General features: G+C 45.9%; 1 long non-coding RNA gene across 27 annotated transcripts in view; it reads left to right on the plus strand.

Moving 5' to 3' along the window:
• LOC109443351 (protein LRATD2) overlaps window positions 1-12,716 on the plus strand; it is a 530,125-nt gene that overhangs the window by 496,727 nt on the left and 20,682 nt on the right. For all 27 annotated transcript variants that reach the window (XR_012490862.1, XR_012490863.1, XR_012490844.1 and 24 more), the window contains 2 exons: window positions 4,042-4,126; window positions 10,723-10,822. This is a non-coding gene — a long non-coding RNA (protein LRATD2). The remainder of the gene's footprint in view (window positions 1-4,041; window positions 4,127-10,722; window positions 10,823-12,716) is intronic.

Below are 12,716 nucleotides of genomic sequence, written 5' to 3' on the forward strand. Positions count from 1 at the left end.
ACACTTCAAAGGAACCAGGAAATTTCACGTTAGAAATGCTGCAACAACAGATTAGAAAGATTAGAAAGGAACATTTTGTTTTGTTAACTGACGATTGCCAACAATTAGGATTTACTCTGGAGGGTCGCAACCTTCTACCTAGGTACTTATAATTCTTTGTGTTTTGTTCAGAATCCACCATTTTATACCTGGTCCCCTCCCTCCAATTCTCCTACCCCGCCAAACCTCCCCTGTCACTCTCAGCTTCAACTGTCACTGAGGAAATAGAAACCATTAGGTGCGGCCCCCCCCCCACCCCCCACTCACTTCCCTGAATACACTAACCCACCTGGCCTGTGCCCATTTTGTCCTCAGCTCAAACCCTTTCAATCATGTTTAAGTATGCCTTTTCCTGGCCTCCTTCTTCTGAACCAGTGTTTTATTTCTTCTCAGTGTTTCTCCCAGCAGGTCTTTTCCACTTCACCAACAACTTCATTAACACACACTGAACTAGTGAAGCAACCTCTTACCCTGGCTCCCTGATTCCTATCTTCTGTCCCCACCTCACCATGGCAACCATGGACAATTTAATTTCCTTAAAAAAAAAAAAAAAAGTTCAAGAAAAGAAAAACTAACCACGCTCTCAAACGCCAAAGCCATCCACAACTGCTTCCTGCCTGTCCGATGAAGACCAAGTATTGGTGTTGGCATTTCAAAGCTTGTGCCTCAGCCACATTCTGCCCTCACTCCAACTCCTGCCCTTCCAGGCCTTTCTATGGACCTGCTCATTGCAGTGTCTCCTCCTTTGTTCCTTCAGGACTCCCTTCCCAGGAATCCTCTTACATATCCAACCTCAGCCCCAAACTCCCATGAGCTTCGCTCTATGAAACAGATATAAGGGCTTCACTTATAAAGTACTTGATGGTATAAGTGATTTCACATAGAGCAAGTAATTATGCTTTCATCTAATATTTACTGAGCATTTCTGCATAGAGATACCACCATATTGATACCAGCCCTATTCATAACAGCCAAAAACTAGAAACAACCTAATGCCTTCCTACAGTACAAAGGACAAAGAAATTGTGCTATATTCCTATAATGGAATACTATACAGTAGCAAGAAGAAATGAACATCCATAATATAGGATGTCTGTAGGATTTCATCCATGTAAAGTGCAGAGAAAGGCAAAACTAAGCTCTACTGTTAGAAACAGAATAGTGGTTACCATTGGTGCGCCTGAGTGGAGGGTTTGGGGACTGGAACAGCGCACTCTGGAAACTTCTGGGATAATAGAAGTTTGTTCTGCTTCTTCATCTTGGTCACAGGGTGTGTTCCCTTTGTGAAAATTCATCAAGGTGTCCATTTATGATTTATGTGCCTTTCTGTATATGTTAAACTGCAACAAAAAGTCCACTGAAAAAAATACAATGAGCACCTACTATGTGCTCATGGGGTAGAGATAGTAGGTCCCTCTAGGACCTAGAAGTTATGGGCAGCCACGTGGAATGAGCACAGAACCAGACAGACCTGTTCCTGCCACACGCTGTGTGATCTTTGAAAAGTGACTTCACCTCTCTGAGCCTCAGTTTCTTCCTGGCAGTGGGGGAAAAAAATCATTTTTGAGTTATTGATAGGATCTGATGAAATAAGGAATAGGAAAGTATCTTATAAACTCTAAAGCACTGGAGATTTCATGAGGTCTGAGTAAAGGCAGCAACAGAGGAGGCAGAGAGTAATGGAAGTGTGCAAAGCCTGTTCCAGATGCATTGCACACTCATGTACATACACAGGCAGTGTACTGTGTTGAATAGTGTTCCCCAGAAATGCACATCCACCTGGAACCTGTGAATGGGACCTTATTCCGAAATAGGGTCTTTGCAGACATCATCAAGTTAAGAAGAGGTCATACTGGATTAGGGTGGCCCCTATGTCCAATGATTGGTGGATTTATAAAAAGAGGGAAACTTGAACACAGGGACACAGCGAAAACCATGTGAAGATGGAGGCAGAGAGTGGAGTGATGCATCTACAAGCCAAGGAGTGCCAAGGCCTGCTGGGAAAGCACCAGCAGCTAGCGAGAGGCAAGTAAGGAGCGGTCACAGAGAGCATGGCCCTGCCCACGCCTTGATTTGGGACTTCCAGTCCCCTGAACAGGGAAGGAATAAATCTCTGCTCTTTTAAGCCACCTAGTTTGTGGTACCTTGTCACTAATGCACACACACTTGTACTTTACCATTTTGAATACCTACAGGTGGCACATACACCCCTCCCCCCTTTGCCCTAGTAAGTGAGCCTTGTAACCAAGGAAACAGCCCTACTGCTTAGCCTTAAAGAGCTACCAGGAAGATCTCTGTGCGAAAGATAAAGAACAAAGATAAATTGTTCCCCATGAACTGCCTGTTCCTTTGACGATTGTTGTCAATCTTCGTGTCCCAATTCCCTGTCTGCATAGACTGCCAATCAAGACTGTAGCTGCCACAGCCAACCCCAGCTTTCCCTGCTGCCTGAGGTCCAGCCAGCCTCTGGCTTCCCCTCTTCCTTACTTCTAACCATTGGGAGAAAATTCCATCACCGGGTCAAACTGACGAGGAATAAGCAGGTGGAAGTGATTTTTATTTTCAGCCCTAGGCAAGCAGATACCATGTAAGTGACCCACAAAGAGAAACTGGCCAGCGTGTCTTGGATCAGGTGTCCCCATGTCACCTCCCCAGCAAGACACCAGAATGTGACTTCCGTTTCCTGGTTGCATGTGAGATCAGAGACTAGAACAGCAGTCGCACACAGCAGTGACAGAAGGCAAGTCACAGTACATCCATACAGCCCACAGCTGGGTCCATATCTTCCTCTGATGTGTTAGATGGGAATGCCCTTTCCTTCCGTGAGGAGCAATTCTCCCCCAAACGTTTCCAGCCCCTTGCCCTGCACTTCTCCCCACAGAGGTAGAATGAGTTTCCTGGACCATATACAACAGAAATTGGTCCTTATTTCTCATTAGAGGGGAGCTAATCTATCAAAGATGCTAAGTGAGAGTCACTGATCTCTCTCCTTCCCTCTCCACCCAGACCTGTGTGTAGCAGTGGCCTGAGAAAGTGTGTCTGACCTGAAGACACAAAATACCTGGGGGAGACTAGCCTGTAGATAGGAAATAAATAAGCCCATTTGGGCTCTCATTACAGCCTCTACAAATCTTTGTCAATCATAAAGGTGGCATTTCAGTCTCCACATCTGAGTCCTGTGTGATTTCTCAACTGGCTTAGAACATGAGTAATGGAGAGAGCTGCTATTTAGGGGACCCTCCACCCCTGTGACCTAGAGATACAGTTGATTCTCGTTATTCATGATACTTATAGTCTCTAAACTTGCTGAGAACACAGAAATAGTGAATATTAAACCATGGCTTCTAAGGAAAATACACACACATCTTATATAGCTCATAACCTTAGATCTTAAAAACAGCTCACCCTGGTTAATTCCATTTTCCTTATGTGACAAAAGAAAAAAGGAGGCTCAGGAGTGTTAAGTGACCCCACTCATAGGAGCCAGTGCTGGGATTCAAACCCGGTCCAGCTGGCCTGAGCCCTGCCCACTTCCGTCTCTACCCTCTGCTCATCTCTGCACGAGAGCTGAAACACGAAGGCAAAGGTTGCCTTTTTCCTCCTCAGCTGGGAGCAAACGTGTCAGCCAACTAAAATTTTTGTGTTGCTCTGAGCATGTCTGCAAATGACTGCAAAAGTGCCGAGAGGATTGGTTTGCGGTCACACGTACATTTTAGCAAGCAGATGAATTTGCAATGTGGTATCTGTCCATTGTAGGATTGCCCCTAATTATTCACTGTCTTCATGGTAAGAGGCTTATACATCCCCATCCCCTGTCACGTGACCTGCTGTGCCTCCTTAAGGGGGAGGGATTATATGTCCCTGTCCTAGTCCTTAGGCCTGGCCATGTGACTTACTTTGGCCAATGAATTGAAAGAAGCAGTGATATGCGCCAATCCCAGGAGAACCTCTGAAAGCTGTCTCATGGTTTTACTCATTTTCTTGTTCTTTTTCTTCTTCCAGAAGAACAGCGTGTCCCAACTGAGGCTGCTCCTTCTGCCTGCATCCTGGAATGAAGACGATACATGGATCACAGCCAACATGTAAAGTGAGTGACCGTTATACCTTTGGGCTTGCAAGCCATTGAGATTTTGAGGTTTGACACCGCAGCATAACCAAGCAAAAGCTGACTAATATAGACCCCCAATGGGATGAACAAACAGCCTTGCTTAACCTGCATCCTGTTGGTTAAAAGTAATGAAACCCCTTTTGTTGAAATAGTGGTAGGTTAGAACTTTATTTTCTGCTTTCTGCAAACTCATGAAGAGGAAAAGTCAACCCCATGGTCTGGAGAACAGCGACTGGGGCAAAAGCAGAGACCAGGGCTTAATCCTGCAGCAGCCTGGTATGTCAGGTCAGGTGTCGCAGGAAGCAGATGTTAGGATGAGATCAGAGGAATAAGAGGTTCATCACCAGGGACGAATCGAGGGGGAAGGAATGAAGAAGAATGGAAGAGCCTTCACAGTGATGCAGGTCTGACACCTGAGAAAAGAGACCTCAAAGGAAGGATTGGGGATGAGGGGCCTCACCCTGCAGCTCAGTTCTGGAAAAGTGTCAACCAGGATGATGGGGAGTCCCAGAGCCAGAGCTGCTCTTTAGGGGAACCTGCTGGTGAGCAGGTGCGCCCACCAGGGTCATCACTGTCTGGGAGCAGCCTGGGGTTCATGGTCAGCTGTGCCCCCCACAGCAGGTTCTCCTGAAGAAGATCTGAACCCTGCATCTCCATGGTCGCCACACCCAGCAAGATTAGAAGCGAAGCCCTGTGCTCTGTGGGCCCAAACAGATATGGAAAATGGGCCAGATGAGGGCTCTGTTACACAGAAAATCCAACCAACATGTCTGCCATAGCTCTTTACTGGCCACCTCTAACACGTGTAACAGACTCAGCACCTAGAATATATTTCTACAAAGCTCTTGAGGACCATGTCATTCCATTGCCCATGCTCTCAATATGAAGAGATGCTGCAGCATCAAAGCGGGAGAACTGTGAGGTGAAGCCACTTACTCAGAGTTATGCAGCAAGTCCAGGCAGAGCCATAATTCACGTGAGCCTCTGCAATCCCTGCACAGCCACGACTTCCTGCCCATGAGACTTAGGCAGATTCCCCACCCAAAACAACATGACCTTGACTGCTCCCGCCTATGCTCACCCATTTCCTCCTGACTTGGAAGATGTATCCGTGTAGACTCTGTATAGGGTCACAATACCTCCTCATTCCACATAGCAGGTAAGTGACACCCAGACAAGAGGAAGGTCACGCCCAGGGCCACACCATGGAATGAGAGACAAGAACCCAGAATTGCCAAGTCTGTCCAGGATTACCATGAGGAAATGGAGGCCTGGATTTCCAGACTTTGCTTGTGTTTATTGAGCATCTACTATGTGCCGATCATTGCCATGTGATGGATGAGAGCTGGCACCGGAGAGCCTGCCTTCTCGGAACTTAACCACTGCAAAGCCTTCCCAGGTGTGGCTCAGAAGCACAGCTCCAGGATTCCCTGGTTTGGTTCTATATCCACAGAGGCAAGAACACAGCCTTTTCCTGCTGTGTGTGAGCTCCAGACGTTTTTTCGTGTGTCAGTTAGGTCAATTACTCTCCCTCAGTTGTGAGGAAAGCTTTTCTAGACTCTCAAGTCACTGCTCTTATTAATTACTGTATCAGCTGTTTTACATACTCTAATTACCTCCCCATGGTACCGACAATGGCCTTTTTAAAGATTTTTTTCTTACTCTTTCTAGTTAAAAATAGAAAATATGAATATGTATGTATTTTTTAAGCGTTTTCAGAATTTAAACAACTTCAGCGCCATCTGCTGGTGAAAATGAGAAATGCCTGCATTGATTCCTGTTTCAACTTGAAATACCCTACTACTAATAAAATTAATAGTCATAAATGTAATGATAGATTTCAAAAAAGAATTGTAAAATGCCATTTAGACACCTAATAAATTCCTGTGCTAAATGGCTTAATCCTCATAGCATAATTAATTATTCTAAAATATTCCTCACGACTATCACAGCTAACACATGGTAAGAAATTGTTGCATATATATTATCTCATTATATATTCACAGCAACTGTATTTGTTGGGTTCTGCTGCTATCTGCATTTTAAAGATTAGGATATGGAAGCACAGAGAGAGGAAATGACTTGTCCAGGAAGTAGGTTGCACAGCCTAGATTTGAACTCCCACGGGCCTGCCTTCTACTCTGCACCAGTGTTGTATAATATGCTTACCCGAAGGAGACAGAGAAGACGTATTTAAAGTAGTAGAGTGTGTTACAATTTGCAAAGCTCACACAGGTGCATGAGCTGGTGCAGTCACCTCAACCACCTCTTCAGAGCAGGTGTGTCATCAACCCCAGGTTACAAATGAGGAAATGAAAAGAGGTGAAGAGACCCTCCCAAATGTCACTCTCAGAGAAGAAACAGAACTTGAACCTGGGTCTCCGTACTCTGGATTCCAGGTGATAGCCACCATCGAGAGCTATTGTCCAACCCCTCACTGCTGATGGAGAAGGAAGACATCTAATCAGGTTTCATCCTCCCCTCTTCGGAGTCCAGCAGGCCCAGGCCGTGTCTCAAAGGACAGGTATGAGAAAGCTTTGCTTTCTGAAGATCACCTGAGGCAGGAGATCCAACAACTGGCCTGACCTCTAAAAAGAGGGCCTTCCCCCGTCTTCCCTCCTCTCACTCCTTTCTGTGCCTTCTACACCCACACCTGCTGGGGTAAGGAACACGCACACACATACACACACTCCCTAGCAGTGGCCACCTCAGCAGTTAGCTTTTCTTGAGTCTCCAAGAACAGCAGGTATCACGTTGCTAATCCTTCTCGGTATTTCCCAAACAATGCTTTGCGCACACTGGTGGTGATTCATCGATGTCAACGGAGTGATTTTAAGACAAAGGAACCCCAAGACCGCAGTCATTCAGAGTCAGGCAGGTAGGATTGGGGCACAGCTTGTCCCTTTACAGAAAATTATGAAGCATCTTTAAACTTTAGTTTCCTGTTCTCTAAAATGAGGAGAATAATCTCCAGCTCTGAAAAATTCACTGAGGATTAAAGGGTCATCACACTTGAAAGTGTCTCATCAAGTATTAAGCCTTCGTAGGTACCAAAGAAAACCCTTCCTGAATAGTACGGCTTTGTGAACTGTAGATTCCTTTATAAACTGTGAAGCTAGTTGGAAACTGTAGAGATGTGAAGACTAACTGTTATGTGCTGTAACAATACCCATTGTTATCATTATTAGACAAGAAGAATTGGGGTTCCACAATGGTTCACCACTTCCACGATTTATTGAGTGCTTCTGTGGTCCAGGTACCATGTTGGGGGAGGAAGAAGAGTATTCAGAATACCCCACAGCACTGGGCACTCACTACCCAGCAGGAAAACTGTATTCCTTCCTTTTCTCTCAAGCTGACACAACTGGGACCAGTGGGAACTTGCAAAAAGCCCGGCTCCAATCCAGCATGGGAAGCAACTCAATTCATCAGTGAGGGTACAGCATCAAAATACCGCTCAGTTCCTCTGACTCTGCCACTCTCACACTGTGTGTCCTTGAACAAGCTACCATATAATTACCAGCCCAGATAATGGATATAAAAATGATATGTAAACAGTATAGCACCAAGCAAATATTGCGGCAAAGACCGCTCATAGTCCTCAATGTCATTTTCCCCTTCTGTCATAGCTGGGAACATAGCTGCCCAGAATAAAGACCACATTTCGCAGATGTCCGTGCAGGTATGGTCATGTGACTAACATTTGCCAATAGGATGTAAACAAAGTGTCATGTGGTACGTTCTGGTAGATTATGGGAGCCTTCCTTAGAGACAGCTGGTCCACCCGCTGTATCCCCTTCTTTCCGCCTTCTTCCATGCTGTGTTTGGAATGTGGATGTGACAACTGAAGCTCCATCTTGGGCCATGAAGACAGTGGTTAAATCCTAGGAGGAGTGGAGTGGAAGGTTAGCATAGCCAGGTCCCTGACGACTTTGTGGGGACAGCCATCACAGCCGTCCTATACTGGATTGTCTGTGGATGTTTACATGAAAAGGAATAAATATCTGTTTAAGCCACTGTCAATTTTCTATCAATCCAGCTGAACCTAATTCTAACTGATATAAATATAGTTTGATGTCATGACTTACGATGCCAGAATGGCCTTTCAAACAATGGGCGTTGTACAATAGAATGGGAGGGATGAATAAGAAAATCAACTCTCACCACAAACAACAGGAAATGCTGTACAAACTTCTGTTAAACTTATTATAGAATAAAATCTCCCAAGTTCCATCAATCCAATGGGCACGAGACCCACACGTGTATACAGTAGGATCCATGACAGAAATCAACCACATTGTGAATAATTCATGCAAAATATATTCTCAAAGCACTTACCATGGGCCAGATGCTCAGGTTACAAGGGAGCTAAGATGTGGTCCCTGCCCACAAGTGGTGCACAGTCTGGTGGGGACAGATAATAACCACACCAATGGGTCTGTGCTATAACAGAGATATATGAGGTTCCATAGGGACACGAGAAGAAAGAGATACAGGCATCATGGTAAGAAAACCAAGGGAGAATCAGGAAAGATTTCTTAGGAGAGACATTTGAACTTGATCTTAATGGATAAATAGAAGATTTCCAGAAAGAAAAGAGTGGAGAAAACATCATAGGCAGAGCACGAAGTACAGAGGCACGAATGTTGGTGGAAACCCAGCACAGGGATCCAACAGGCCCACCTGTTACAGACAACAGGATGACACTTGGAAGGCATGGCCACCCCAGGTGAACCCCTCCAGCCTTCGGAACACAGCAGCCCCCTTAGGTTTCACTTTCCAGGATGAGTCCGAGAATTACACCAAAGCTCTGCGGGCTCCCCGGTGACTTTTCACAAGGGCAGCTTCTGCACTTGGAGTCATTGCTGGCGAATAATGAGACAGACAGTCTTTAGAGGTGAGAAGTGAGGAAACATCAAAGCGCTCAAAGCAGGAAGAGGGAGATGTGGGTCAAGCAAAAGAGAAGCGAGTGCTATTGATTCCATTTTTGGAGGCCTGCTGCCTCCTTGCCTACCTCCCTCAGCAAAGGGAGAATCTCAATCCCACAGCGGCATCAACCCCATAGGTCAAGTGGAATATTCGTAGAGCCCCCCCAGATGTCCTCGCCCTTCCCTCTATGTCAGAATTGCAGCATCCCATTACAGAGTATTCGCACACAGCTTTGGGGTCTCAGAGAGTCATTCCCTGCCCTGCCGCCCTGGGACCTGCCTTCCAGAAATCCCGGGTGCAACTCCCATCTTCTCGGCTCTGCTCACGTGCTCAGCCATGGCCTGGCTGGAACTCGGCTGAGTCTCCCTGTGGAAATGGTCTAGGTTATAAGAAGGATGATGCTTAGAAGAATGAAACATCTCTGCCTCATGTATAACCTTATTTGAGGATTCTCCCAACAACCCCTGTGGAAGACATGTCTATCCACCCTCCTCAGATGAGGAGCTGTGGTTGGAACTAATTGTGCTAAGGCTCATCCCAAGTCAAGGTCACTCGTGTCATTGTACCACTGCTGTTCTGAATAGGAGGTGTCTATTCCTGACCCAGGAAGTCCCGTCTTGGTGTGGCATGTATGACTAAAGACTCTCGCGGTCAGCCTCTCAGCTGAAAGCACCCTAGGCGAGGGGCCATGAAGATACAAAGAAAATGGAGTCCTTGCCCTTTTGCTCGAGGGCAAAGACACGTAAGGATTGCCTGCTGGTACCAGGCACTGTGCTGGGTGCCTAACCGAAATCATCTAATTCGTCCTTACAACTATAGTGAGGTCAGGATTATCATACCTATTCAGCTGATAAGGAAACAGACGCAGGGAAGCTTAAAGTGATTCATCAAAGGCTGGAGAACCAGTAACTAGATGAGTCAGTCCCAAAATCTGTGCTCTTTCTGCTACAACACAGATCACCACTCTGAACAGTGCCGATTCCTGGGCCCCACCCCAGACCAGCTAAATCAGAATCTCTGAGGGTGGGATCTAGTGTTGTGCTTTTAAAACCGTCTCGCTCCATGATTTTAGGGTTCGTAAAGGGTGAGAACACTCTCCTAAATCAGGGGCCCCAAGTTGAGGAGTCAAGGCCTTTATGTCTCAAAGGTTCAGTAATACTAGACAATGGGTCAGAACTTGTCACCAGGAGCACATGTGACGTGAGAAGATGATGGCATGATGGTTAGGAACGTGGTTTCTGGAGCCAGGTTGCTTGGGTTGGGAACCTGGCTTGGCTGAATATTAGCTGTGTCCCCTTGGGCAAGTCACAGTCCTCACTGTGCTTCAGTTTCTCCCTCTGAAAAACTGGGGTCAAACTAGTACCCATATAATAAGGTTGTTTGGGGGATGGAATGGGTTAAATGCATAGAGAGTTTAGCACACTGCCTGCCACAGAGTAAGCATCCAAAACTGTTGTCATCGTTACACGATTAATTGCCCAAAATGACACAGGAAAGAGGGGAAGATTTGATACTCTGGTTCCTAAAGAAAGAGGTCAAAGGGCGGGGTTCCAAAGGACCCGGATGGGTAAAGACAGAAGAGATTAAATAACAGCTCTTTCTGTAGTTTCGGGGCTGAAGCTTATGTCACTGTTTGTTATTCCTAGGGAAATGTCACCAAGAGCACGTCACCATGGTCAAGACAGGCCATGAATCATTCTGCAGCGCTGAATCACAACCAAAGCACAACTTTGCCAGGATCTTCAGGTGAGGGGTGTAACGGTTCTTGTGGTTGAAGCTGCTGAGTCCCTTCCCCCAAGAAGTAAGCTGTGCATGCTTTTGATGGCCGCCAGGGGGGGACAAAAGGGACTTAATTGATCTTACCGGGACAACCTGTGAAAGGTATTCTTAAAGTCCTTGAGGATTTGGGCTATGTCCCACCACTTTCTTTTCACTCACGTTATTTCCCCTACTTAGAACGGCCTCCTTTCAATCCCTTAACCTGTTATCAACCTCCCATCCAAACTAACCTCGGTCAAACTAACCTCGGGCCAGACACTGCTAGGGGCCATGCGGGGTATAAAAAATACAAGGCATTGTTCTTACCCTGGAGGGTAAGATAGAGACATTCTGCTGGACCCGAACACAAATTGTCTCATTTAATCCTTACAACCACTATGATGAGGTAGGTTTTGTACATTCACGGTCCAAGGCTTAGTTGAACAGGAAAAGTGCCAGGCGCTGTGCTGAGCACTTTCTGTGGATTAGCTTATTTAATTCTCAGAACCTCCCAATGAGTAGATAGGGCTATTGTGCCCATTTTATAGCAGAAGACACTGAGGCTTCATGAAACTAAATAACATCCTTGCCCAAGAACATAGAGCTAGCAAGGGGGGTGGAATTCAGATATGAGCCCTTGGAGTCCGGTTATAAAACCAAAGCCACACCCTGGCCATCTCACTGGTCCTTCCAAAAAGCCTGGACTCATGGCCACACTGTGCTGTCTTTTCCTGAATTATGATCATGTGTGTAGCCAATCCAATAGAGGGATTTGAACGTAGTTCTTCTCTCCCTCACACAGGCAAATTCCACCCTTCCATCCCATTCCCATTCTACCCCTTTCAGGTCAAGAGTAAGTTTCTTGAGGGCAATGACCCAGTCTCATCCTTCTTTCTGTGCATCCTGTACCCATGAGCCTCGCACCTAACACTGGTACTTAGGAGCAGACACATTTCTTTCACTTAAATGCTCACTCTTTTTACCTTAAATTCTAGCACTCGGTGCCGGATTTACCAGGTAGTGCAGTTTTCCAGATGCAAGCTTCTTTCCCGGACTTAGGTGTCTTCCAGCTGGTCTGCGGGATGGACTGACCCTCAAAGTCTGGCCTCAATGGGCTAGTGCAAAGGAAAGGACACAGTTTAAAAACCCCACGTGGCCTTACCACTTACCACATCACTTCGCCTCTGTCAGCTTCACTTTTCTTCTCTGTCAAATGAGCACATACACACCACACAGTAAGCTGTAAGCACTAGGTACAAACCCAGTACAGGCCTAACCGCAGATGTCCTAAGCAGTAGTTCATGGTCCCTTCACTTAAGCCTTTCTCCGACATAAGGCCAAAAGAGTGACAACTCAATGGAACACCCAGCCCATCAGGAGGTGTTATTGTTGTTGTTTCTAGACCGGGGTAAGGATTGGGAGTGTGGGCGAGAGGTGTGTCACAGCTTCATGATAATAAGAATGCCCTGAGGAATTTGTTATAAATAGAGATTCTTGGACTCCACCCAGAGAGGTTCGGATTCAATAAGTCTGAATGTTTAACCAGTTTCTAGGGCATGCTGACACAGGTGGTCTCCAGTCCACCCTCTAAGGAGACTGGCCTTGCGGCATTTGATTCCAACATCACAATCGATGTCCACCATATTCTTATACCATCTCAATATTTTGACTTACTTTTTTATTCATCATTTTCATTCCCATCCACATGCATTTGTAGCTTTAAACCTATTTTTAAAACAAGTTTTATATCAGTACCTTAAATGCAAATATATTGAAAGGAAATATGACAGGCAATTAATAGGAGCCGGGTGCTGGAATTAAAACTGGCTGACTGCAGTCCCATCTCTGCTGCTTACCAGCTGGGTCAATTTGGACAGGCTAC

Source organism: Rhinolophus sinicus, linkage group LG12 (assembly GCF_036562045.2).
Source record: "Rhinolophus sinicus isolate RSC01 linkage group LG12, ASM3656204v1, whole genome shotgun sequence".
NCBI lineage: Eukaryota > Metazoa > Chordata > Mammalia > Chiroptera > Rhinolophidae > Rhinolophus > Rhinolophus sinicus.